Genomic DNA, 24577 nt, shown 5'->3' with positions numbered 1-24577 from the left:
GTTGTGGTTTTATAATCTTGTTATTTTTACAGACAACCACTGGAAAAAGAAAACAAGTGCCACCTGACAGGTTTTTTAATGGGAGGAGTGTTTCTGCATCTCTTTCAGCACCAGTCAGATAATGACTATACTATTATGACTGTTATAAATCATAATGTACCTGCAATCTAAATAGTATTCAAACACCTTTGTGACTGTAGTGCCAGTTCCATGCCTCAAAATCAGAACACGAATAACAAAAAATCCTCACAGCATTATTTTTCTAAATCTCTCATGATATCTTTTTGGGCCTGATTCGTGGCTTTTGAACCACCGGGGATGGCAATGCCAGAGTGGTGTAAATAAAGGGACCTGGGTGAGAATGAGAATCCAGCCCATTGTCGTTCAAATTGGCAGTGTCCCTTTAACATGGTGGACAGGTTTGCAGTCAGTGAGGGTGTGTCTACGCAGCAAATTTACTGCGGAATAACAACCACTATTCCCAAGTAACTTTGTGAGTGTCTACACAGCAAAACCACAATTGCAAAATTATTTCGAAATAGCGAAGGGCTTATTTCAAATTTGGTCAACCTCATTCCATGAAGAACAGGGCCCATTCCAAACTAGGGGCTGTGTAAACAGGAGGAGGGCCTATTTCAAAATGAGCTATTATGGAATATTTATTCTGAAATAACTTTGCTGTGTAGACGTGGTATTTCAGATTAGAGCCTCTGGAAGCCGTGCTTTCAGGAACTCTAATCCACTATAGGCTGTACTGTGTGTGGAGACACTATTTGGGAATAAGTTTTGCTTATTTTCCGTGCGGCGTGGATGTGTTATTCTGAAATATTTTTGTAAGGAATATGCCAGCAGGAACTCAATGCTGCTGAAGGGTGGGAGGAATGTGTCTCCCAGAGATCATTTGCATGAGAATGCAAAGGGGTGCATTTCTGATACCTGACAAACAAAGAGTGATGGGTAGCAAGGAAGCAATGAGATTTTTGTCTGTTGTAAACACATTGCTGTAGAATCACAATTTATGCGAACACTCAGTACGAGAAGTGTGAAATCTCACCAATGCTCCAAGTCATTCTCGGGGACAGGGCAGTCGATATAAACTGCATAAGACATGGATTACACAGAGCTCCCTGGTTGGAAGCATTATAAAGCAAATATGCAGGGGTGGGGGGTATGGTTTGAACCAGGTAGGTGAGTGCCTTGGCCCTGCCCATGTCTTGGCCCTATAGCTGTAAGTTTGCTTTGAGTAGCCCTCTCCTGTGTTAAAAGTGCTGGATACTGATGTTTTTAGGAGACTCCACTTTGGTGGCTACCAAGTGTTGAAATTACAGGGGGGCAGTTGAGGCCACCAAGAGCTGAAATCATCCATGGCACTGGATGGTGTGACAGGTGGGCAGCTGGTAGGAGGAGCAGTGGATGGCAGGACTGGCGGGTGGCCGGGAGGAGGAGCAGCGGATGGACAGAAGGCACGACCCATGGACGGCTGGTAGGAGCAAGCAGAACGCCGGACGGGCACAAAGGTGGCCTTGTCTCAGGTTCCGCGAGGGAAAGCATCAGTGTGAGGTGTCAGTGCCCACAGGGACTGGACCAAGTTGTAAGTGGGGCATTTGAAGTGGGGGTACGGAGAAAGTTGGGTGTGTGGATTGGCTGGTCACAGTACTGGACTGGAGAGCCTGAGAGGCCAAGGACACTGCTCAATGCATCTGAGCTGGGACAGTTACTTGAGAACTGGTTATGAACTCTGGGTGTGGGATTTTCCCAAGCTTATGCTAATTGACTTTTCTGCCTCTTTTATTAAAAGTCCATTTCTGCACTCAGACTGTGTGCTTGCGAGGGGGGAAGCGTTGCCTCTCCGAGGCCCCCAGGGGTGTGTGGCCTTCCCAGGCTACTGGCTGGGGGCTTGAGCCGGTTCTGTGTGAGATGGATGAAAAGGAACCCCTCGATGTTGAACCCGGCCCTGGCTGATACCAATTCCTTCCGGCAGAAGGGTACCAACAATACAAATATCTGAGCTGAATAAAGAGATTCAGCCAATCACCAGACACCTCCCTTGGCCTAGTTGGCAGAAGATTTGGTACAAGCAGAGAAGAGCGGTTGCAATCATATTATGCATGTTCATTTTATACTCCAGTAACGTCTCACTTCAGCAGAGGGCCGTGCCGGTCTGTTCCCTGTTGGGGCTGGGGGGACCCCACTGAGCAGGGAACCAAACTCTCCACTCTGCCCCCAGCAACTGATGCCGGGAAGTGAAAAAGGACCAAACACATCAGAATTGTTTTTCCTGCTTTATTTACTGTAAATACCTGACAGACCCCAGTGAGATCTTAGGACACAGACTGGTACAAATTGCATCCAGCTCTTCCCACGCCCCCCACTCTCCGGCGACCCTCATTAATTAATTGTGTCCTGCCCCCGCAGCAGCCTCTCTGTTAGTTCTGCCCCTGCCCAGCCCCACATCTGCCCCTCAGGGCCCCTCCTGCAGCCCCAGGGGCTCATCGCTCTCCCCCTCCTGTCCCTGGGGCTGCAGGGAGGGAGGGGAAGGAGCATCCAGGGATCATAGAGCTGAGCCAGGGGCTGGTAGATGTGAGTCCTCCAAGCTCACAGAGACTGAGGTTAGAGAGGCTGATTTCAGGGACACAGTCGGAGCTGGGATCCTGGACACACCCAGAGCCAGGGCCGGATTCTCCCCCCAGGGACGGAGCCTGGCGGGAAAGTGAAGATCGGGGCCTTGGCACCAGCATCGATAAATGTCACCTGCCCGCGATCACAGTCCAGACACACCCGGATCCTGCGGGGGGCCCGGCTCAGGGTCAGGGGGGTCTCAGGGGAGGTGAGAGCCTGGAACTGATCATCGCACTGCTCCACAGCCCAGATCCCCCCCTCAGGGCTGAGGCTGATCCATCCCTTCCTCCTCACAGACTCTCTGGCCACCCCCACAGCCCAGCGTCGCCCACCCCCCACCTCCACCTCCCAGCAATGTCTCCCTGAGGTGAATCCCTCACAGCCCAGCACACAGGGCCACGTGTCGAATCTCTCCGGGTTGTCGGGCAGTCGCTGCAGTGTACGTTCCCATCTCACACTTTTCCCACCCTCAGACAAGATGAGGTCGGGATGAGCCGTGTCTGGATCCAGAGTCACACTGGCTGCAGGGGAGAGAGAATCAGAGCGTGAGGGGCAGAGCTCAGCCCTGGGGGAGGGTTTGATGGTCAGTGACAGAATCGGGCCCAGCTGGAGGGTGACTCAGGGAATCTCCTTCCCCCAGGCTGTGCCCGACAGCTCTGAGATCTCAGCCCAGGGCTGGGGAGAGTCACTCACAGGCAGGGACGGGTCAGGGACAGGGTGAAAGGATCGGCTGGGCCAGGCCTGGGGCTCAGGATCTTTCCCCCCCTGCCCCCACCTATCCCTGGGGAGGGACCAGAGACTCTGGGAGCCCCGGCAGATGGTTCAACTCAGTGACCATTGGCAGAGCTCCCCTCCCCCACACCTTAAATCTCCCTGTGTCCCAGCTGCCCCTGGGCTGGACTTTGCTCTGGGGCCTCCCCACTGCACCTGGCCTGCTGGGAAATGTCACAGCTCAGACAGCAACAGGCCACACGCGACCAGGATAGATCCTGCCCTGAATATCACAGCTCAGCAGCAGAAGAGTCCATTAGCCTGGGGCAGGGAGGGAGGGGTTAACACACAGGAGGGGGTTTGATGGTGGAATGGACAAAAGCTACGAGTGTCGGGGGAGAAGGGGGATGAGGCTTCTGTGGGCCCCTGGGCCAGAATATGTGGGGGCCCATCCCCCCTCCTGCCTGCAGTGCCCAACTCCTCATGCTCCTGTCATGGGAATGGGGTCAGGGCACAGGGCAGGTCCCTCTACACCTACCCAGTGCTCCAGCTGGAGACTGGGCAACTCCCTCACCCTGACTGCGCTCCCTGGCTGGAGTGCTGGGTGGGTGGAGCAGGACAAGCCCAGCAAGCCCCCAAGCTCTGACCCTGCTCCCAGCAGCAGTGCTGGGCAGGCAACAGGCAGAGCTGGCCCAGCCTCATAGATGCCCATTTTTCCTGGGCCCCACAACCAGCCCTGGGGCCTGTCCCTGTTCTCCCAGTGGCTAATTGCCCGTTGCAGAGGGAGGGGGAGTGTAGAACAGCGGCTGGTGGAAAGAGGGAGAGGGCCATGCTAGTGATGGGAGGAAAGTGATGCCCTGTGTACCAGAGACAGGCGCAGGCTGGGATCACGGTGGATGCGGAGAGGCAAAAAGAAAGAAGCTCCCAGCTCTGCTCACAGGCGCTCCCCAGGGGTGTGTAATGGCCCCAGGAGAGCCCCTGCCTCTGATCCAGGCTCTGTCTCTCTGCTTGAGTTTGCAGCAGGGATCACCCACAGACACAGTCCCTGCTCACCTGTCAGGGTGGGGCCACTGCAGAGCTCATGGCTTTCTTCAGAGTGGAGAAGATGGAGGAAAGAACAGAGAGGTGATAAGTCACTTCAGCACAGGGTGATCAAACAACCGCCCTCCACCTGCCATACCCATTGAGCATTTCCCCCATTTTTACAAGTTACACAAACCCCTCCAAAACGCAAAGCAGGTAAATGAACAGCCAATGTCTCATATCGCAACAGAACTGTAAAAGTGACATTGAAAATGGAAAACTTCCACACAAATGAAAGAAGCTCCCACAGGAGGATCTGATTTGGGACAAACATTTCTTGTCAGTGGAAGGAGAATGACACTTACTGATGCCCATGTGCAGTTTGCCTAAAGATGAAAGTGACACACACACGTTAGGGGTTTCCCACTTGTAATGTTTTTATTTCCCTTTATCCTCACCACAGCAGTTCCGACTGAGGAATTATTTCCACACACTCTCCCCTGAAGGAGCTCAGACTGGACAGGTTGTGTTTAGGGTTTTCCTGTCCAACCTCCACCCTCCCCTTTCCAGTAATGGAACCAGTCTGTGCCCTTCCCCCCACTACTAAACAACTGGCTCCACAGAAGAGCTTGGGCTGAAAGCGGAGCCGAGGGAGGAGCAGAGCTACAACTGGGGAGGGAGCTGCTCTGGGGGCAGACTGAAGCTGTGACTGGGATCTGAGCTGGGCTGGAGGCGGAGTGGGAGTGGGTGGTGCTTCCTCCCCACCCCAATGTGGGCTGGCCTGGGCCTCCCAAACATTCCTCAGCGTACCCCTCGGAGGGTGGGTCCTACTGTTTGGGGATCACTTGACTTAAGGTTCTTGTCATCCCTTCTGGTCTCACGCTCTGTATCTCTATTACTGAATTGACCATCAGATTTTCAGATTAGCTTTGTGTGGGAAACTCATCTGGTGTAGTCGTTCCCCACATTTTACAAAGTTACATTAAAACAACCCCCACTTCCAAGTACAATGTTAGTAAGAAAAAAGCACGTCCACAAATAAACACAAAAGGGATTTTCTTGGAACAAGAGGAATTTAATGCAAACAGCTCCACGCAGTTAAACAAACCCCCACACGAGGATCTAATTTGCTTTCAAAAACTTTTCAGGGGAATGACACTTACTTATTTCTTCATTTAGTTTGTCTGAAATTGAAAAGAAATGAATGTTATATGCAATATAGATGCATGTTAGTTCCCAATGAAACCATGTGACCGGTTTCATTCTTATTGGAGCTCATTAGATGTGCATAAACTGCTGTCCATAGTGTGAGTCAAACCCAGGACGCCGTCATCATAGACAAGGATGAAACCATATCTCCACAAGTCACAGCATTGATTGTAGGAAAGGAGGATATGTAGGGGTGTGTGTGTGTGTTTTCAACCCGACTGGGGCGTACTTACAGTTCACTCATCTGAACGTAGCACACGTGGCCAAGACTTGTTGGCCTCATCATCTGGGAAAGCGATCAATCCAACTCGCCTATAGATGCATGTGTGTGTCAGGCATTTCCCTTTTCTTATGCTTCATTTCTCTTTCTCATCAATAAAACTATGAAGACAGAGAACTCAACATCCTCTTCGGGATGTTAGACAAAACCATTCAGTGCTCCCTTCTGGTCTTCAGCTCTGTGATTCTATTGCTCTACCAGTTTTTCAAATTAGCTTTTGCTATGAAATCGATCCAGAGTGGTGCTTCCCCACATCTTTGTCCAGCCAAGAGGGCAGGGAACTGGACGTGATGAGCTTTCGAGGTCCCTTCCAGTTCTATGGTTCTACAATTCTATTACATTTTTTAGTAAGCTTGTCTCTTTGTCTGTTCAGTCAAGAACTCCTCCAAAATGGGAAGAGGCAGGACCTCCAAATCTGGTCTATGGATTTCTCTTATCAGAACTTAAAGCAGTATAAGGGTTTGGTTGTGTCAGGAAAATGAGTTGTGCCTGGAATGGGATTTCTTCTTACAAAACCAAACAGGATCAGCTAATCAAGGACAGTCCTCAAAATTAGCATAACCGAGTGAATATTCAAAGAAACTGAAACAAGATGATCCAGAAAAAATTAGGACGAATGTGGAATCAGTTTGTTTCTCAATAAACCTTCCAGAAGTTTGGAGGAATGTTCTGTTTTGGCACAACTAAATCAATGCTTAAGGTTTGAAAACTAAAAGAAAATGTTACTGGAAACCACATTAACTGGTGCCCTTTTTTGTTAAAACTGAATGGAAAGAGTTTATAGTGACAAAAAATAAATATACACATCATGAAGTTCCCCTCTGTACAAAAAATTTAATGGAAATATGTTAACAATCCTTACTTCAAAAAAGTCCATAATAAAAATTAACAATCAAAACAACACTGTAATTTTGAAAAATACAATCATTTCAATAAAGCATGAATCTTTTTCCTTCATTTTCAAACCAGCCCCAACTGACTTAAGAACCTAAGCAATGATAGATTAATCTGCTAGTCAATATATAAACAGGATGTGCGTAATATTGTAGATAGTGTAAGGGATAGTTAGAGCATCTCAGGGGAAATGCAGCACAGCCTGCCTATACCGCAGGAGGAGGTAAATGGGTAGTATTTCTTTCCATGTTTCTGTCATTTCTCACTCTAATGGTAACACAACACAATCCATCATTTACAGTCAAGCCCTGAGATACAATCACATCTGCTCTGATCCTACTGACAGAGACCGAAAACTCCAAAAGCTCTGCCAAACATTCATAGACCTGAATTACCCACCAGGAGAAGTTTAAAAACAAATCAACAGGGCCAGACAAATACCCAGAAGCCAACTACCCCAAGACAGGCCCAAAAAAGCCAATAACAGAACATCACTGGTCATCACCTGCAGCCCCCAACTCAAACCACTGCAACGCATCATTAAAGCCCTACAACCGATTCTAAATCATGCTGCCACACTCCAGAAGGCTCTAGGTGACAGGCCTGTTCTTTCCTATAGCCAACCTCCCAACCTTATGAGGATTCTCACCAGCAACCACAGGCTAAACCACAATAATACTAATCCTGGAACTTTTCCTTGCAACAAGCCCTGTTGCCAACTTTGTCCACATAGCTATTCTGGACAAAGATACCATCACTGGACCAAACCATGTTAATTACAGAATCACGGGCACATTCTCCTGGTCCTCAACTAACATCATATATGCCATTATGCCAACAATGCCCACACACCCTGTATATAGGACAGACTGCAAACACTCTTCCACAAAGAATGAATGGACATAGAACAGACAGCAAACAACTCCAAATACAGAAACCTGTCAGCCAGCACTTTAATGGAGTGGGCCATCCTGTTTAAGACCTGAAAGTTTGTGTTCTATTGAAAAGGGACTTTAACAAGTGTCTACAGGGGGGATGCTCAGAACTAACATTAATATTGAAATTCGACACATTAACCCATGTTCTGAAGAGGGACAGCAATTACCTGACCCATTATAAGGACTCTTTTACATACTTTGATGCTTTATTTAACTCTTAACTTCCCCACATCACACCCTCCGCCGTCCCTCTGCTCTTCTGATTTGCCAACCTTGATAACAATTTTTCTGATTTGTCAATGCTGATAACAATTTTTGGACCTCTGTGCTTTATATTCTGAGTCTGTGCTCGTAAGGCTCTGATCTGAAGAAGTAGGTCTGTCGCACAGAAGCTCATCACCTAATACATTATTTTGTTAGTCTTTAAAGTGCGACTAGACTGCTTTTTAGTATTGCTAGAATACAGACTAACGTGGCTGCCACTCTGTGTCTGATGGTAACTGGAACTGCACAGCATGCTTTTGGAACAAATAAGTTTTTTAATTAATTAACGTGAGTGGTGGACCTCAAGTTTGTACCATTCTCACCCCACAATTAAATAGAAGCCGAACCTCATTGTGAACCAGTTGACCAGAGACTTTGGCATTCCATAGTTCCAGATGCTTAACTCGCTTTGCCCTCCGAGATCTCTTCTACGTACCTTTGAACTTGCTCAGAGTCTCGGAGAGAGCAACAGTTTTCATGGAGAAACAACTGACTTGTCCTTCCAGTTCAGGGGAAATCTCCGCTGGCGGCTGGAACTTCCCCTTCTCACACCTGGACAGAAACAACATCAGAATTTAGTGACTCGGTTCTTCAGTTCTTGCCAGTGAGTCTCTGCTCTGAGGGGCTGGGAGTTAGAATCCCTCGGCCTCTCCCAGCCTGAGAGCAGGTGCAGCACAGCCCAGGGCCCTGCAACATTCCCCTCGCAGGCCCCATTCATATTCTAGAACTACGGCCTGGAGAGACCAGCTCTGGAGACAAAAGGGGAATTGCGTCTCCATGGCCCATTCACGCCTTGGCCTCCAGGCTCTGAGGGACAGGATGCTGCCAGTGGAAGTGCTGTACAAATCTGCCCACTAGGAACTAGACTCAGACACCAATTCACCCAGTGCCCAGCAGTGACAAGCCGATGTTCCAGCCTCATAGTCCTGGGGCAGCCGGTCCCCCAGGGAGGTGACACCTCTAGGAAATACTTGAGGTCAGACTTTGCCATTGAGGGGATAATTGGAAAGTCTGTGCAAGGGTGAGACCCTCAGGCTGGAGGTGATCAGGGAAATTTGTAGCTTAGATGGGACCTTCCCCTAACATCTCACCATAGAGCCCTGGGGAGATTCAGTGGTAACACCACCTCCAAGATATTTCCCAACACTGAGAGGTGTGAGGGGGACTGAGAGCCACGTACCTGCTCAAGGTGCTTCTGACGTCCTACAGGGGAAGGAGAGAAAAGAATCTTAGTCCCACACAACACGCACAGGGGATCCCAGGGAAGGGAGTTTGCAAATCTAGGGAAGAGGGGCCCTGCCCTGGCCCCAGGGCCTTGGATTCCCTGAGCTAATGGGGCTTTGCCATCTCTAATAGCTCTGTGTATGTAACTCAAGACCTCAGACTGCTGGACCCCAGAGCTTATGATTCCGGAACCTCCCTTCCCTGTGAGGGGAGCTGGGATGTTTGTAGCCATAGGCACCAGCTTCCACTTCTCCCAGGGGATGCAGAACCCCACTCCCACTCCACCCCCTCCGGCAATGCCACTCTTCGCCCCACCTCTTCCTGCCCCCACACTTCCCCTTCCCCACCTGTGCCCATCCCCTCCCTCCAGCACACCCTGGACCTGATCCTTTCCTCCCCCCAGCTGACTGTGGCAGGCAGGACGTGCAGGGAGAAGTGGAGGAGCTGTGGCTGGTGGGTGCAAAGCACCAACTTAACTTTTTCTCTGGGCTCTCCAGCCCTGGGGCGCACACAGAGTCTCTGTGTCTCCCTCAGTCTCACCTGCAGGAATTCACTCGCTGGCTTCTGACACTTCCCCTCCATCTCACCCATCAGCTCACTGAGACGGGAAATCTGCGCAGAGAGTTCACTGACATTGTCATTCTGGCTCCTCACAATCTTCTCCTCCAGCTTCTCCAGCCGGGCCAGCAGGAGTCGCTCCTGTTCCTCCAGGAACTGCCGCAGCTGCTGGAATTCCCACACGATTTTCTGCCTCTCCGTTTGTGTCTGTCTCTGTAGGAAGACAGGGGAAGGGCTGGTCAGGGACACGGGTGGAGCCTGGGCCCTGTCATGGGGAGCTGAGTGCGCAGGAGGGAGAACGTCTTTGAAAAACCCAATATCTGACGTTTGACTCTATTCTGTGCACAAAGGATTCTCTCTCAATTTCCCCCTTTGTCCCCTGTTATCTCTGAAAGGGAGGTTGCCAGTTAGCACATTCTGTCATTCATGGCCTCTGGGAGTTCAGACTCCGAGCAGCAGGAGGCCGGGCTCAGCACCGCACTGACAGAGACGCAAGTGGAGGAAAAAGAAGGAAGTGAACAGACACAGCAGGCAGCACTTCCTGGGGACAGTGAGTTCCCTTGGGGAGGATTTGTGGGAAAGCCACAAGGGATAGATACTAACTCATCCCCTGCAATGGAAGCTTAGGGCTTGTCTTCCCATGGCTCTAACCCAGCAATCCCCGATCACAGAGACACTCACTATCCCTCCTTCACCAAGGCCCCACAGAAGTCTGCCTCCAAACAGACCTCCCTCTGCCAGCCCTGATGGTTCATAACAATTGGCACCTACCAGGCACTCCCGGCTTTTCTCCTCTCCAGTCGCTTTCAGTCCCAGCAGCTTTTCTCTCTCTTCTCTCAGAGTCTTCAAATGGTCCTGGATTTTTTCCTGTGGAAATAAAAAGGATTTGTGAGGTTTTACTTTGGGTTGAGCGTTGGGTATTTCTCTCCACCAAGATAATTCAAGATAACTTTTAGTTTTATTTGCTTGGTGACATCCGGACTGCCCAGGAGAGGACACATTATTAATGCAGCCCCAGGGCTGGTCACAGCCAGACGTGTTACAAATTCACGTTAGGGCTTTTTAGTAATTTGCGAGAGATCTGGGTTATGCCCAAGCTTTGTGGGTACTTGCGGATTGCTGAGTGGTGCAGCACATTCCAGGGCACTGGAGTCACATGGGGGTGAATCAGCTGCTCCATCTGAGCCCTGTTGTGGGTGGGCTGAAGGCACCTTGAGGCCCACACAGCGTTCAGCCCAGTGACCTCCTCTAGTGCCGGCTGCAGCATCTGAATTTAACCCCTCGTGGAGCTGCACAGGACTTCAGCCTCCCAGTGGGAAACCTCCTCTCCCTGCTGGGCCTGGGGCCTTCAGCAGCGCGTCTTTCCCTCCCAACGGTGCTCCTCTTCACTGCTCAGTGCTGGTGAGATGGGCCTCATAGCGTCACAGCTGCCTTTATAGAAGGTAAAATCTTTACATCAAAAAGAATCTCATCCCAGCCTGGGTCTCCAGTAACGTTATCTGTGTTTCTTAGGACTTGTCTACACTGGTTTTGGTTTGGTTTGTTTTCCTAGAAAAGCTCCTTTATAGGTGGGGGGCAGATCCCACAAACCCTTGTGCCCACACTGCAAAGCTTGCTAGTCTGGTCTAACAGGGCATTTAACTCAAAACAGTAACTCCCCCAAAACAAACAACTTCCACTGACCTCCTCCCCCTTTCCAATTTGAAACTGACTCAGTATGTACGAAGGAGAGGAAATTAAGACAATTGGCCTCTTGGGAGACATCCCATCCTAGCTCTTATTTCAAAACTGGGCTCTCTAGTGTGAATGCTCCATACTGAAATGCTCTGGCAGTGCGAGCGCTCGTCTCAGAAATAACTTATTTAGCTGTTAGAACACTGAGATAAGTTACTGCTGAAAACCCTGCAGTGCGGACACAGCCTTATGGCAGGTCTACACGGGTCACGGAAGGGACGATCTTCTGGGGCGTTGTTTTGCACCTGCGTGAAACGGCTCGTTCTGGGGCCTAGGTTGCCCCCGGAGCTCCTTGCAAGCCGCACGGATGAAGGACTGCCGACCAGAGGAGCGCTCCCATTAACAGTCCGCAGTGAGGACAGGGACCAAAGTCGATGGCTGCAGAATTGATTTTAGGTACACAATTGGTGTAACTAAAGTTGCGTAGCAGCCATCGACATTCCCAGTTAGAGCAGACGTAGCCTCAGGGGATGTCAGGCTACTTTGAAGGCAGGCTAGAAGCAAAAAGTGAAGCTGGCCCAAATATTGGGCAGAAAAACGCCTGTTGCTTGAATAGGCTCCCTCTCTCCCCACTCCTCCCCCACAGGCATTCGTTAAGCATCCCCCCAAAATGGAGGCCTGCACCAGGTGACAGAGTTACATGTCTTTAAAGCAGCCACCTCCCAGACTTACAGAACAAAAAGCCATTTACAAGCCCTCAGGTTAATTGTTCAGTCATGAGGAAAACTAACCCCAGAATCTCCAGCAATGGCTGTTATTAGCACCTCTAACTCTGAACAAGCACACAGGGCATATTTCCAACTACACACAACAATTACACACTCAGCAGGTCAGAACATTAAATGTAATCAGTTACAAAACATCTTTTGTTCAAAACATCTCTAAGTTATACAGATTTACAGTCACAGCCCATTTTCCATACAGCACAGGGGGGAGGGGTGTCCCTCACAAAGACAAACTTAAAAACTTCCTTTGTTACCTTTTTGCCAGGCTGGAGCATCACTAATTTGTACAGCAACTTTCAGGCCCTGAAGGCTGCACACACCGGAATGGTGCCATTGACTTGTCAGTAAAATGCAAAGTTATTACCCATCAGCCTGGACAGCAGCTCTGTACCTTGTACTCCTGGGCAGCCTCCTCTATGGGAACCACAGTGTGAGCGCGGTGAGCCTGGGACTCTCTGCAGATCAGACAGATGAGGGTTTGATCCTCTTCACAGAACAGTTTCAGAGCCTCCTGGTGCTCCCCACAGACCCCGTCCCCACCTGCTCCCTTCGCTGCCTGCAAACTCAGCCGTTTGGCTATTTCTATAACATTGGCCAGCTGCCTGTTGGGCCGGAGGTGTCTCTGCTGCACAGTCTCTCTGCACTGAGGGCAGGAGGCGGCTGGGTCAGGTCCCTCCCAGCACTGGCTGATGCAGGCTCGGCAGAAGTTGTGCCCACACTCTGTAATCACTGTGGTCCTTAAAGAACTCCAGACAGACGGGACATGTGGCTTCTTCCTGCAGACTTTCCAGGGGGCTCCCTGCAGCCATGGCTCCCTCTGGGCTGGGGAACAGGGTGAGTTTCCCTTTCCTGAGCTCAAACTGTGCCCCACCTTCAGCAAGTGCTGGGCGTTTCCCTTCCTGGAACTGACTCGGTTGTTTGCTGATTGGAAGGCACCAGTGGTAACAATTCCGCCCTGGAGGCTTTGGTGAAAAACGTGCCACTAGGGCTCTAGTCCTGATGTGGAGGATCACTGGGGCTTCACAGGCACATCAGCATCCACTTCTCCCAATGAGCTTTCAGGAGCTTGGTGGGTCTGCGTGTCTAAGACATCACCTGCTTCTGGACAGATCCAACAAAGAGAACCACAGACCCCCACCTACAGCCCCCAGCTAAAATCTCTCCAGCACTTCTTCAGGGATTAACAACTCATCCTAGATGACAATGACAGGGGTTACTACCTTCCCCAGGTCTGTCTCCACAGACTGCTGGGGACCAATTTTAACAACAATTTCACCAAATTGTAAATCAGGTTTAACCATGCAGGAGACGTATTGTATCCATCATATTTATAGGTGTTGTTTCAGGAGATGCACTAAAACCTTAACATTCCCAGATAACACCTAAAACATTTCACGTTCCAGCGTCGCCAAGCTGAGAATCTGTATTTCAGTACACCCAGTCGCCAGGGCAGTTTTATTTCCTAATTCCATCTCTTTCTTATTTAGCAACCAGGTGGTAGAGTTCAGCCACTGCCACACTTTCCATCTAGCTTTCAAGTTTCCCAAACCTATTTGGACCAGATCCATATTGGCATGCACCTGCTTTTGAATAAGACTATCTTGCAGCTGTGACAAGCTGCTCAACTTGTTTTTGATCACCTCTGAATCTACAGTATTCATAATCCCTGTTCCAAAACCAATTCTTCCAAGTGTTGTATCTGCCACATCTTGTTTTGCTCGAACATTGGAGGGTTGATGTGTCTTTACCCAGGCCATCAGCACAAGAAGGGAGTACAGTAAACATTTAGATTCCATTCTAGACGCATTTAATTGAGTCCAGTCCATGCTGATTTTAATTTCTACTCGTCATGGATTTAATAAAACTTTTAACTGGGTTGATTTGAGTTTTAAACAATTTAGGTTTCTTCATCTTTCCTGGGGTCCCCCTCAGAAACGCACAGTTATTGTTCCAAGTCCTGGTATACATGTCTGGAAACCACAAGTTCGTTTCCTCCCCACTGGGTATTGGGCAATACCCGACAATCACACTCACCACGGTCCCTGATTTAATAAACCCATCTCACTCATATGGGAGTAGTGGGTAATTTGTAACCCACATCGTATCCCCAAAAAAACCTTCTATTTTTACTCCTATTTTCCAGTGTTTTCTCACCCTGGCAGTGTCTGTGAGGTGAACTTTAAGTCCCACTTCTCCCTCCCAGGCGTACATGTGGGTATTCCCTGGAGGTCTTAGAATATGGCGAGTATTTTTATCATACCATTCTGTGAGGGTCACTGGGTTACCGGTAGGGATCCATGACTGGTGGTCAGGGAATGAGTTGTTCCTTAGATGTTGATTTATAAGGAGGACTGCATCTGTTCCCATGACCGCTTCAATGAGCTTAGTGCAGAGAATCCCCCGAAGCAGCTCAAGCCATCCCTCATCCCGCGCTCTCATCTTTCCCTGGGATGGACCTCTGTGAATCAGCATCTCAGCACTTTCGAGCTCTGGTTCTGGGATTCTTTCTCCCTGTAACGCTTGTGCAATCAGGAAAAAGAAAAAGAAATATAACTGTTAATTGGCTTATGATACTATCAAGCTAATGGGAGGTGATCAGCTGCCGGCAGGATTCCAGGTGGTGGTTTTACCTAAAGGGGATGAAATATTATTAAAACAGGTTTATTTGGGATCCAAGCACCCATTTGAGTTTACTGTCTTTTGCAATGCGATATACCAAGGGGCTGAGGCGGTCAACTATGGAATATGGACTGACCCATTTGGAGTCTAGGGTATGATCCTTTTCCCCTAACTTTAAGTACATTATTTGGTTCCCAGCCTCCCATAAAACAGGCTCATTAGCTCTTTGGTTTTGCAGTTTTTCATTCATATGTTCAATGGCTTCATTGACCCAAAACTGCAGTGTGATTTTATCCTCCTGTAAGTGTTTTAACCATTGGAAATAGTCATTCTGGGTTGCTGTGGGATGTTCCTCGGGGTGCACATTAAAGAGTTCAGGATCAATCAGTAACTTCATTGGTTGTCCGAAGAGGACCTGATGTGGCTGGATCTTAGTTCTCAGCCTATCACTACTGCGAATGGCAGATAAAATTAAAGGTAACTTCTCAGGCCAATCCTTAACAGTACGGTTTACTACCTTCCGCAACGCTTCTTTAATAGTGCGGTTCATTCTCTCCACAGCCGTGTCTACACGTGCACGCTACTTCGAAGTAGTGGCACTAACTTCGAAATAGCGCCCGTCACGGCTACACGCGCCGGGCACTATTTCGAAGTTAACTTCGACGTTAGGCGGCGAGACGTCGAAGTCACTAACCCCATGAGGGGATAGGAATAGCGCCCTACTTCGACGTTCAACGTCGAAGTAGGGACCGTGTAGTCGTTGAGCGTCCCGCAACTTCGAAATAGCAGGGTCCGCCATGGTGACCATCAGCTGAGGGGTTGAGAGACGCTCTCTCTCGAGCCCCTGCGGGGCTCTATGGTCACCGTGGGCAGCAGCCCTTAGCCCAGGGCTTCTGGCTGCTGCTGCGGCAGCTGGGGATCCATGCTGCAGGCACAGGGTCTGCAACCAGTTGTCGGCTCTGTGTATTTTGTGTTGTTTAGTGCAACTGTGTCTGGGAGGGGCCCTTTAAGGGAGCGGCTTGCTGTTGAGTCCGCCCTGTGACCCTGTCTGCAGCTGTGCCTGGCACCCTTATTTTGATGTGTGCTACTTTGGCGTGTAGACGTTCCCTCGCAGCGCCTATTTCGATGTGGTGCCGCGTAACGTCGAAGTTGAACATCGACATTGCCAGCCCTGGAGGACGTGTAGACGTTATTCATCGAAATAGCCTATTTCGTTGTTGGCTTCACATGTAGACGTAGCCCACGTGACCAGAGGATTGGGGTCCGTATGGAATATGGAACTTCTGGGTGATTCCTGGGGCTCGTAACCTCATCGTAAAAATTTCTCCCACAAGTGCACCTCCGTTGTCTGAGTCTGTGACCTCAGGAGTTCCACACCGACACACCACTCCAGCAAAAAGCTTTTTAGCTGCAGCCCTAGCACTGTTCTCCCTAGTGAGGAGCGTTTACGTCCATCCTGAAAAGGAATCTATGATAACCAACAAATACTGAAATCCCTCCTTGCTCCTGGAAACTTGTCAATGAACCCATCTGTCTCTGATGCCATGGGCCCGACCTTCTTTGGTGCATCATTGGTTGCCAGCGTGGGGAACGAGCTTTGTCCCTTGCACAGCGGACACAGTTGTGCACCCCTGTTTTCACATCGTCCCCCATCCCTTCCCAGTCTGCTACCTGCCTTAACCGCCTCAGGGTCCCCTCTGCTCCCTCCTGCATGAGCTGGTGCGCCACACTAACGAGTTCCCGCCTCTCTGTCTTGCCGGGGGTGCGGCTGCAATTATCGTTTGTGTCACCAGCTGGCAGGGGTGTGTCAGAAACGTGCTCCCTGGAGCGTCCCTGGCTCCTAGTAACAGCGGCTGCGCTGTGCTGCCGGGCGACGCATCGGCTCGGCCCTTCCACAAAGCCGCCGCACCCGGCTCTTTGCTGGGGGCTTCGACGTGCCAAACCTTCCGCTGATCGGGTTCCTCGCCCCAAGAACGGCTCCATTTCCGTTCCTCTCCGTGCGCGAGCTCCTTCCCACCTGCTCCCTTCCACCCCCCTCTCTGCCAGGCCGGCACCCAGCGCTGCCTGCCCCGCGCACAGGCGGCACCGTCTGCGCGCAGCAGATTGGCCCGGGTGAGCACTCGTGTAGCTTTAAAACTCGGTACGCGGCGCAGAGCTCCGCCTGTTGCGCTGGGCCGTGGTCCGAGCGCCCTGGGATCGCTTCCTGCCCCACGTCAATGGCGGCGTATTTCATACACCGTTTCCCTACGGAGCTGCCGTCAGTGAACCGGATGTGCCTCTCCTGTCCTGCCGTGTGCAGCTCCCCTGCAGGGGCGTCCGCCAATGCGATCCTCTGCTCTAAGGTAACCTGGGGGCACTCACGCCTAGTTCCTTTCTCCGTCAGTGCCTGGGATAGGAGGTCGGGCTCGGATACCCTCTCCGCAGTGACCCCTCTGCTCACCAGGAGGAGGGGCCATTGAGCCAGGCGCGTATTGGAGTATCGGCTTCCCGGGTAAGAGACGCTTGAGGGGGGCGTGGGAACTTTGAATTGTAACGGGCGCTGTGCCTGTAAATGGCTCAAAGGACTGGATTGCCCACACTGCTGCTAAACGTTCACCTTCACAAAGGCCGAAACTTAACGCAGCACCTTGGAGTGTTTGAGACTCGCAGGCTACTGGCACTAACCTGCCCTTGTCGGCATTCTGCGGGAGCGTAGCTGCTAAGGCGACCTCGTCTGCAGCCAGTCTGATAGCAAAGGGTTTTGATTTGTCTGAGAAGTGTAAAGCTGGAGCCGTGACGGCTTTTGGTGTTAAAGTGCTTAACGCTGACTCCTGGCCTGGCCCCGTTCCCACAGGGCCTTTTCCTTTCGTAGCTTCCATGAGGGAAGTGTGATCTCTGCATAGTTATAGCTATGAGGTCTCAGGAAATTGAACCCACCCAGTAGAACTGGTACGGGATGCACATCGGTCGGGGCAGGCGTGTCTATTAATGCCTTCACTTTGCGCTGATCCACTTGGCTCCCCTCTCTCCCAAGCGCTATCCCCAAGTAGGCTACCTGTGGCTGCACTAACTGGGCTTTCTCCAAGGTCATCTTGAACTTGTTTCCTGGGTTAGTGACAAAACATTCTCAGGGAACTGTTGGACTTGTTCCACAGTTTCCCCCAAAATCAGAGTATCGTCTCCATAGGAGAAAACAAACGGTCTTCCCTGTGGGCTCAGGAGGCCCAACATGGCCACCACATGTGGGTGTGCAATGGGGGGCGGAATCCCAGAATCCCTGTGGCAATCGACAGAAGGCAAATTGCTGATCTTTCATGTTAAATGCAAACCTGTCTCGTGAGTGCGGGTGCAGGGGTCTGGCGAAGAAGCTGTTCGCCAGATCAATCACGGAGAAGTACTTCGAGGCGGCCTGCACTTTCTGTATGACCTGTGTCATATCTGGTACCATTGGGGCCGTGGGGATGGATCCCTTATTGATCCCCCTGTAGCCTAGAGTAAGTCGCCAGGATTTCCCGTCTGCTTTTCAGACTGGCCACATGGGGGAGTTAAAGGGAGAGTTTGTTTTTCTAATCACTCCTGTTGTTCCAAGTCTTGCAAGATTTGCATTAATTGGGTTTCTGCTCCCTGTGGGTGGGGAACCATCTGTGCGGGGGCACCAGTTCACCTACAGTTTTGACACAGTCATTAATCTTCCCATGGTCCGTTTTTCTTTGTGTCCAGACTGTGGGAAATTTTGAGCACCATTCCTCGGCTTGCTCCAGGGAGAGGGCAGCGATAACTCTTCCTCCCACTCTGGTTACAATGATTTCCCTCTTTTCCTGTTCAGGGCAGTCAGAGGGTACTTTTAATTTCCATAGGACACCTTCTCTCTGAGGCAGCTGCAGGAGAAATGCAGGGAGCAGAGGAAGCCACTCTTTATTACGTTCGTCGACCTGACCAAGGCCTTCGACTTGGTCAGCAGGGATGGACTGTTCAAACTGCTCCACAAGATAGGCTGTCCACCACGGTTACTCAAGATGATCCAGCCTTTCCACGAAGACATGAGAGGAGCCATCCAATATGACGGCACATTATCGGATGTTTTCAGAATCAGGAGCGGCGTCAAACAGGGATGCGTCCTTGCTCCGACATTGTTCGGGATCTTCTTCGTGCTCCTCCTGAAGCACACCGTTGGATCTTCAACAGAGGGCATCTTTTTGCACACAAGATCTGATGGGAAACTGTTTAATCTTGCAAGGCTGAAAGCTAAATCTATGGTGTGGGAAGTCCTCATCAGAGGTATGCTGTTTGCAGATGACGCTGCTGTAGTGTCACACACAGAAGACCAGCTTCAGAAATGCTGGATCGGTTCTCCAAAGCACGCAAGGACTTCGGGCTTTCCATCAGCCTAAAGAAGACAAATGTACTTACTTAGGACGTTGCTGAACCTCCATCAATCAGCATTGACAACTATACGTTAGAGGTCATCCACGAGTTCGTGTACCTCGGGTCCACCATCACTGACACCCTGTCATTGGAGTCTGAGCTGAACAGGAGGATCGGAAAAGCAGCCGCAACTCAGTCCAGACTCAGCGAGAGAGTGTGGAATAACATCAAGTTGTACACCCACACCAAAATGCAAGTCTACAGAGCCTGCATCCTCAGCACCCTCCTTTATGGCAGCAAGTCTTGGACCCTGTACACCCCCCAGGGAAAGAGGCTGAACATCTTCCACTTGCACTGCCTCAGGCGCATCCTGGGAATATCATGGAAGGACAGAGTGTCCAACACTGCTGTCCTTGAGCAAGCTGGAATCCCAAACATGCACACCCTCCTCAGGCAGCGGCGGCTCCGCTGGTTGGCCATGTCCACAGGATGAATGATGGAAGGATTCCAAAAGACATCCTGTATGGCGCGCTAGCCTCTGGCAAAAGACCTCCCGGATGCCCCCATTTGCGCTACAAAGATGTTTGCAAGCGGGACCTCAGGGAGGTAGACATCGAGCCGGACAGCTGGGAGGAGCTGGCAGACGATCGCAGGAGACAGAGGCAGGAACTACACAAGGGCCTTCAGAAGGGTGAGATGAGGATCAGACAGCTTGCAGAGGAGAAGGGAGCCCACAGAAAGCACAGTAAGGACCTGCCAGACACCCAGGACACAAGCAACAGATGCAGCAAGGACTGTCGCTCTCATGTGGGCCTTCACAGTCACAGTCGACACTGCAAATGATGACTCCACATGGAACTACGAAGGGCGCGATCCATAGTCTATGTAGACTGAAGGATGCCTACTACTACTACTACCCTGAGCCCCCCAGTATAGAAATATGTGAATCCATTGGAGAGGGTTCAGCAGAGGGCAACCGGAATGATTGGGGGCTTGAGCACATGACCTGCAAGGAGAAGCTCTGGGACTTGGGCTTGTTTAGTATGCAGAAGAGAGGAGTGAGGGGCCATTTGATAGCAGCCTTCAACTTCCTGAAGTGGGATTCCTAAAGTGGATGGGGAGAGGCTGTTCTCTGTGGTGAGGGATGGCAGAACAAGGAGCAATGGTCTCAAGTGACAGAGGGAGTGCTGTATGTTGGATATTAGGGAAAACTTTCACCAGGAGAGTGGTGAAGCACTGGAATGTGTTACCTGGAGAGGTGGTGGAATCTCCATCCCTAGAGGTATTTAAGTCCCAGCTTAACAAAGTCCTGGCTGGGATGATTTAGTTGAGGTTGATCCTGCTTTGGGCAGGGGTTGGACTCAATGACCTCTTGAGGTCCCTTCCAGCCCTGGGACTCTATAGCTGCGTCTACACGTGCACGCTACTTCGAAGTAGCGGCACCAACTTCGAAATAGCGCCCGTCGCGTCTACACGCATCGGGCGCTATTTCGAAGTTAACTTCGACGTTAGGCGGCGAGACGTCGAAGTCGCTAACCTCATGAGGAGATAGGAATAGCGCCCTACTTCGACGTTCAACGTCGAAGTAAGGACCGTGTAGACGATCCGCGTCCCGCAACGTCGAAATTGCTGGGTCCTCCATGGCGGCCATCAGCTGGGGGGTTGAGAGATGGTCTCTCTCCAGCCCCTGCGGGGCTCTATGGTCACCGTGGGCAGCAGCCCTTAGCCCAGGGCTTCTGGCTGCTTCTGCGGCAGCTGGGGATCTATGCTGCAGGCACAGGGTCTGCAACCGGTTGTGAGCTCTGTGTATCTTGTGTTGTTTAGTGCAACTGTGTCTGGGAGGGGCCCTTTAAGGGAGCGGCTGGCTGTTGAGTCCGCCCTGTGACCCTGTCTGCAGCTGTGCCTGGCATCCCTATTTCGATGTGTGCTACTTTGACGTGTAGACGTTCCCTCGCTGCGCCTATTTCGATTTTGGGCTGAGCAACGTCGAAGTTGAACATCGACGTTGCCGGCCCTGGAGGACGTGTAGACGTTATTCATCGAAATAGACTATTTCGATGTCGCAACATCGAAATAAGCTATTTCGATGTTGGCTGCACGTGTAGACGTAGCCTATGAGTCTATGTGATGGGGTAGGAAGTTGCCCATGGGGCTGCAAGCACCCCCAGGGCGGGAGGGGCCAGCCAGCAGCAAGAACATTCACCAGCGGTTATGGGGAAGATGCAACAAGGTGTCTCCAGCTCCTGCTGTTCTGCAGCTGTGCTGCTCCAGGGGTGGGGTAGGACCTCCCCACATTTCCCAACCAGAATAGGAGCAGTGGGGTCAGAGAGCAGCACGAGCTGGAGCCATCTTGCAATGCTTTCTGCCTGTCCCCACCGCCAGTCGTCTTACCCCTGCCATGGCCCTGCCCCAGTCCTCCTCTTCCTGCAGAGTGCCTGCCCTCTAACCAGCCTGGGAGCCCTGGCCACTCTGGGGAGCCTCTGACTCTCCCCCTAACCTGGGTCAAGGATAGGGAGGCCTGAGATCCCCAGCCCGTGTCTCTCCTCCCCAGAGTGCACCACCCAGGGCAGATGGAGGGGTCAGGTCTCTTCAGGACAGCTTGGGCTCAATGAGGGGCAGCCCAGCTCTGGCTCTGTGGCCTGGCCAGGGACATGGCCTTGGGAGAAGAGGTGCTGGGGTGGGGTCACTGAGAGGGGCCAGCACAGGGACCACAGGCTGGTTCCCAAAACTGGGGCTGTGCAGACCAGATGCCCCACCACAAAGCACAGCCAGTGGCTGCAAAGCTCCAGGCCAGCCCAAGACTTGCAGTTTGTGGGGTCAGCCTGGTCCTCTCCCACAAACTATCCCCATATTATGAAATGGGAGGGGGACTGGCCATCCCACTTCTTAAAGGGGACAGGCCACATACCCTTGGGTCCTGATCCGGAAAAACACAAACCAGCCCATGTTCAAGAAGCATGCAGGGGAATCTGCCTCCAGAAAGACCTCGCCAGGCCAGTCTCTGCTGGTTCATAACGGGCACCTGCCAGTTATTTTCCCCTCTCCAGTCGCTTTCAATCCCAGCAGCTTTTCTCTCTCGTCTCTCACAGTCTTCAGAGGGGCCTGGATTTCTCCCTGCGCAAAGAGAAACAGAGTGGGAGGTTTTACTTGGATGTGAGGGGGGTGGAGCTGGGTGTTTTTCTACCCCAAACCCAAGACGACTGTGGTCCCATCACTTTGTGACATCAGGGCCACCAAGCAGCTGAAACCTTATTTACACACACTGCGAGTGTGTCACAGTCCAACGTGTTACCAGCTCAGGCGCAGGGATGGAAGTGATGATTAGAGCGAGATCTCAGTTCTCACCCAGCTGCACTGTTGTTTATGAAGCGATCAGTGGTGCAGCACAGAACAGGACACTGGAGTCACACGGGGCTGAATCAACCAGCCCGTGTGGGAGAAGGTTGAACTAACCAGTGATGCAAACCCCAGAAGCTCCCAGGGTTTAAATCTGGGCTGGGATTTCAGGCCGGGAGCCCTGGGGAGGGCACTGGCTGGACAGAGCTGGGCTAAGCACCAGGCAAACCCCTGAAAAGCAGGGAGGCCGTTTGCCCAGGGTGAGGCTGCAGAGTCCCAGCTCTGTGGAGATCTGTCCCTGTCAGGCAGGGACTTACCACCACCGCATGGGGCTTCGTCCAGGCAGAGTGAGATGGAGGAGCAGACAGGGCCAGACTGACACCTCGTGTGCCCCTGAGGGAGGTCTGCACACAGCCCGGGGGCTGGGCACAGGGGGGTCCTGGCTCCAGGCGCCCTCCCTGCCCGGACTGAGGCGCCGCTGCTCAGATCGGCTCAGCTCCTGCTTACCACAGACACGGGGGGAATTTGCAGGTTCCCGACAGCCACAGCTCCTCCGCCCGCACCCCGGTCAGAGGCTGTGTTAAGCCGGGGTTAAATAGCGACTCTGGGGCTCTAATCGTGTCACACTGGAGTGGAGTCGGCCCGTGTGACCGGGACCCCCCTGGGCGCAGCTGTGCGGGGGGGGGGGGGGGGTCGGGCGCTGGCGGCTGGAACCGGAACTAACCGGTTTTTCCCGCCCTTTTCCCTCAGCGTTCCATCCCCTCAGAGCTGTTTGCCCCCCAGGGCGCCAGGGGCAGGTCCCCCCCCCAGGTGTCTGTCAGAGCCGGTGACGGACGGACGGACATCCCAGGGCGGCTGCCCGGCTCTGCCCCCACCCCCGCAGCAGCAGCGCTGTCTGGCCCAGGGCAGAGCCAGCGCGGGCGTCACGCTGCCCAGCGCCGGCCGGCTGCTGCCTGCCAAGGGAGGGGAAGGAGGAGATCGTCCTCCCACCTGCCCGTCTGTCCCCTCACGCCCCATCCGCACCCCTGCCCCCGCCGCCCAGCCGCTGCCTCCCTCCGCTCCCACCGCCCAGGGACTCCTCAGCGCCCCCCGAGGGCTCCCCGCAGGCCAACGGCCGCAGGTCCTGAGCACCCGCCGCCCTGACGGACGCCACCCGGCGCTGCCCGAGGGCAGAGCTCTCCGGCCGGGGGCTGAGCGTGTGGGGTGTGCAGGGCGCTGGGCTGGGGCTGGGCTTCCTGCCCACTGCGACGTCCCCGGTCCCAGCACCGGGTGTTTTATTCCATTATTCCCTGAGAGTGACCCCCCCAACCCCCACCCCAAAGCTGTGGCCACCCCCTAGCTCAGGCCGAGCTCCCCCGCTCACCCCAGGGCCGCTGCCACGGTTCCCCTGTGGCACTTCGTCCCCACTGCCCCTCTGCTCAGCTCACCTGGGGCCAGGCCCAGCCCCAGCCCCCATGACCTCCCCCTCCAGAGCTGAGGTTGGGGCTGGACCCCCCGAGCTCACCCTGGGGCCTGGCTCAGTGCTGCAGGCTGGCCCGAGCCCCCCACACCCAGTGCCCCATCCCAGAGCTGGGGCTGGCCCCAACAGCCCCCACACCTCAGTGCTGGGGCCAGTTCTCCCCCACATGGGGCCAAGGTCAGCTCAGTCCAGGGCCAGACCCAGCTCTCTGGCCTGTTCCCTTCCCCTGGGCTATGGAAGACACCTCCACGCAGGAGCTAACGCTGGGGCTGCAGACGCCAGCCCGGCCCAAGTGGCCTCCCCAGAGACGCTGGTGCCAGAAACCACAACATGAATCCCCCACGCACCCCCACACACACGAGGAGCTGCCAGGGCAGAGCAGCACGGCCCAGACCTGCCCCCAGCCCAGATCAGATCCACCTCTGCAGCTGTGGCTGCCCACGGTCAGCCCCTGAGACCTCCCAACCCCCCAACACACACACACACACACTGAACCTTCTGCCATCCCCCCTCCACTCACCCTCTCCTACCCCCAGCCTGAGCCCCACACACCAAACCCAGCTGTGAGGTCACCACTCCCACCCCATCCTCCCCCGACCAAACCCTGCGCCAACCCTGCAGGAGTGAGGAGCACAGAGAC

At 52.6% G+C, this 24577-nt stretch overlaps 1 protein-coding gene and 1 pseudogene across 1 annotated transcript in view; one reads left to right on the top strand and one right to left on the bottom strand.

Moving 5' to 3' along the window:
* The window catches only part of LOC142024882 (E3 ubiquitin-protein ligase TRIM11-like), a 151801-nt gene that overhangs the window by 19611 nt on the left and 107613 nt on the right, over positions 1-24577 (top strand). The window lies entirely within an intron of this gene.
* On the bottom strand, positions 2287-12988 carry LOC142024841 (zinc finger protein RFP-like; annotated as a pseudogene).

This window comes from Carettochelys insculpta, chromosome 22, assembly GCF_033958435.1.
Source record: "Carettochelys insculpta isolate YL-2023 chromosome 22, ASM3395843v1, whole genome shotgun sequence".
Classification (NCBI taxonomy): Eukaryota; Metazoa; Chordata; order Testudines; family Carettochelyidae; genus Carettochelys; species Carettochelys insculpta.
The sequence above is the reverse complement of the archived record's forward strand: the minus strand, read 5'-3'. Positions and strand labels throughout refer to the sequence as shown.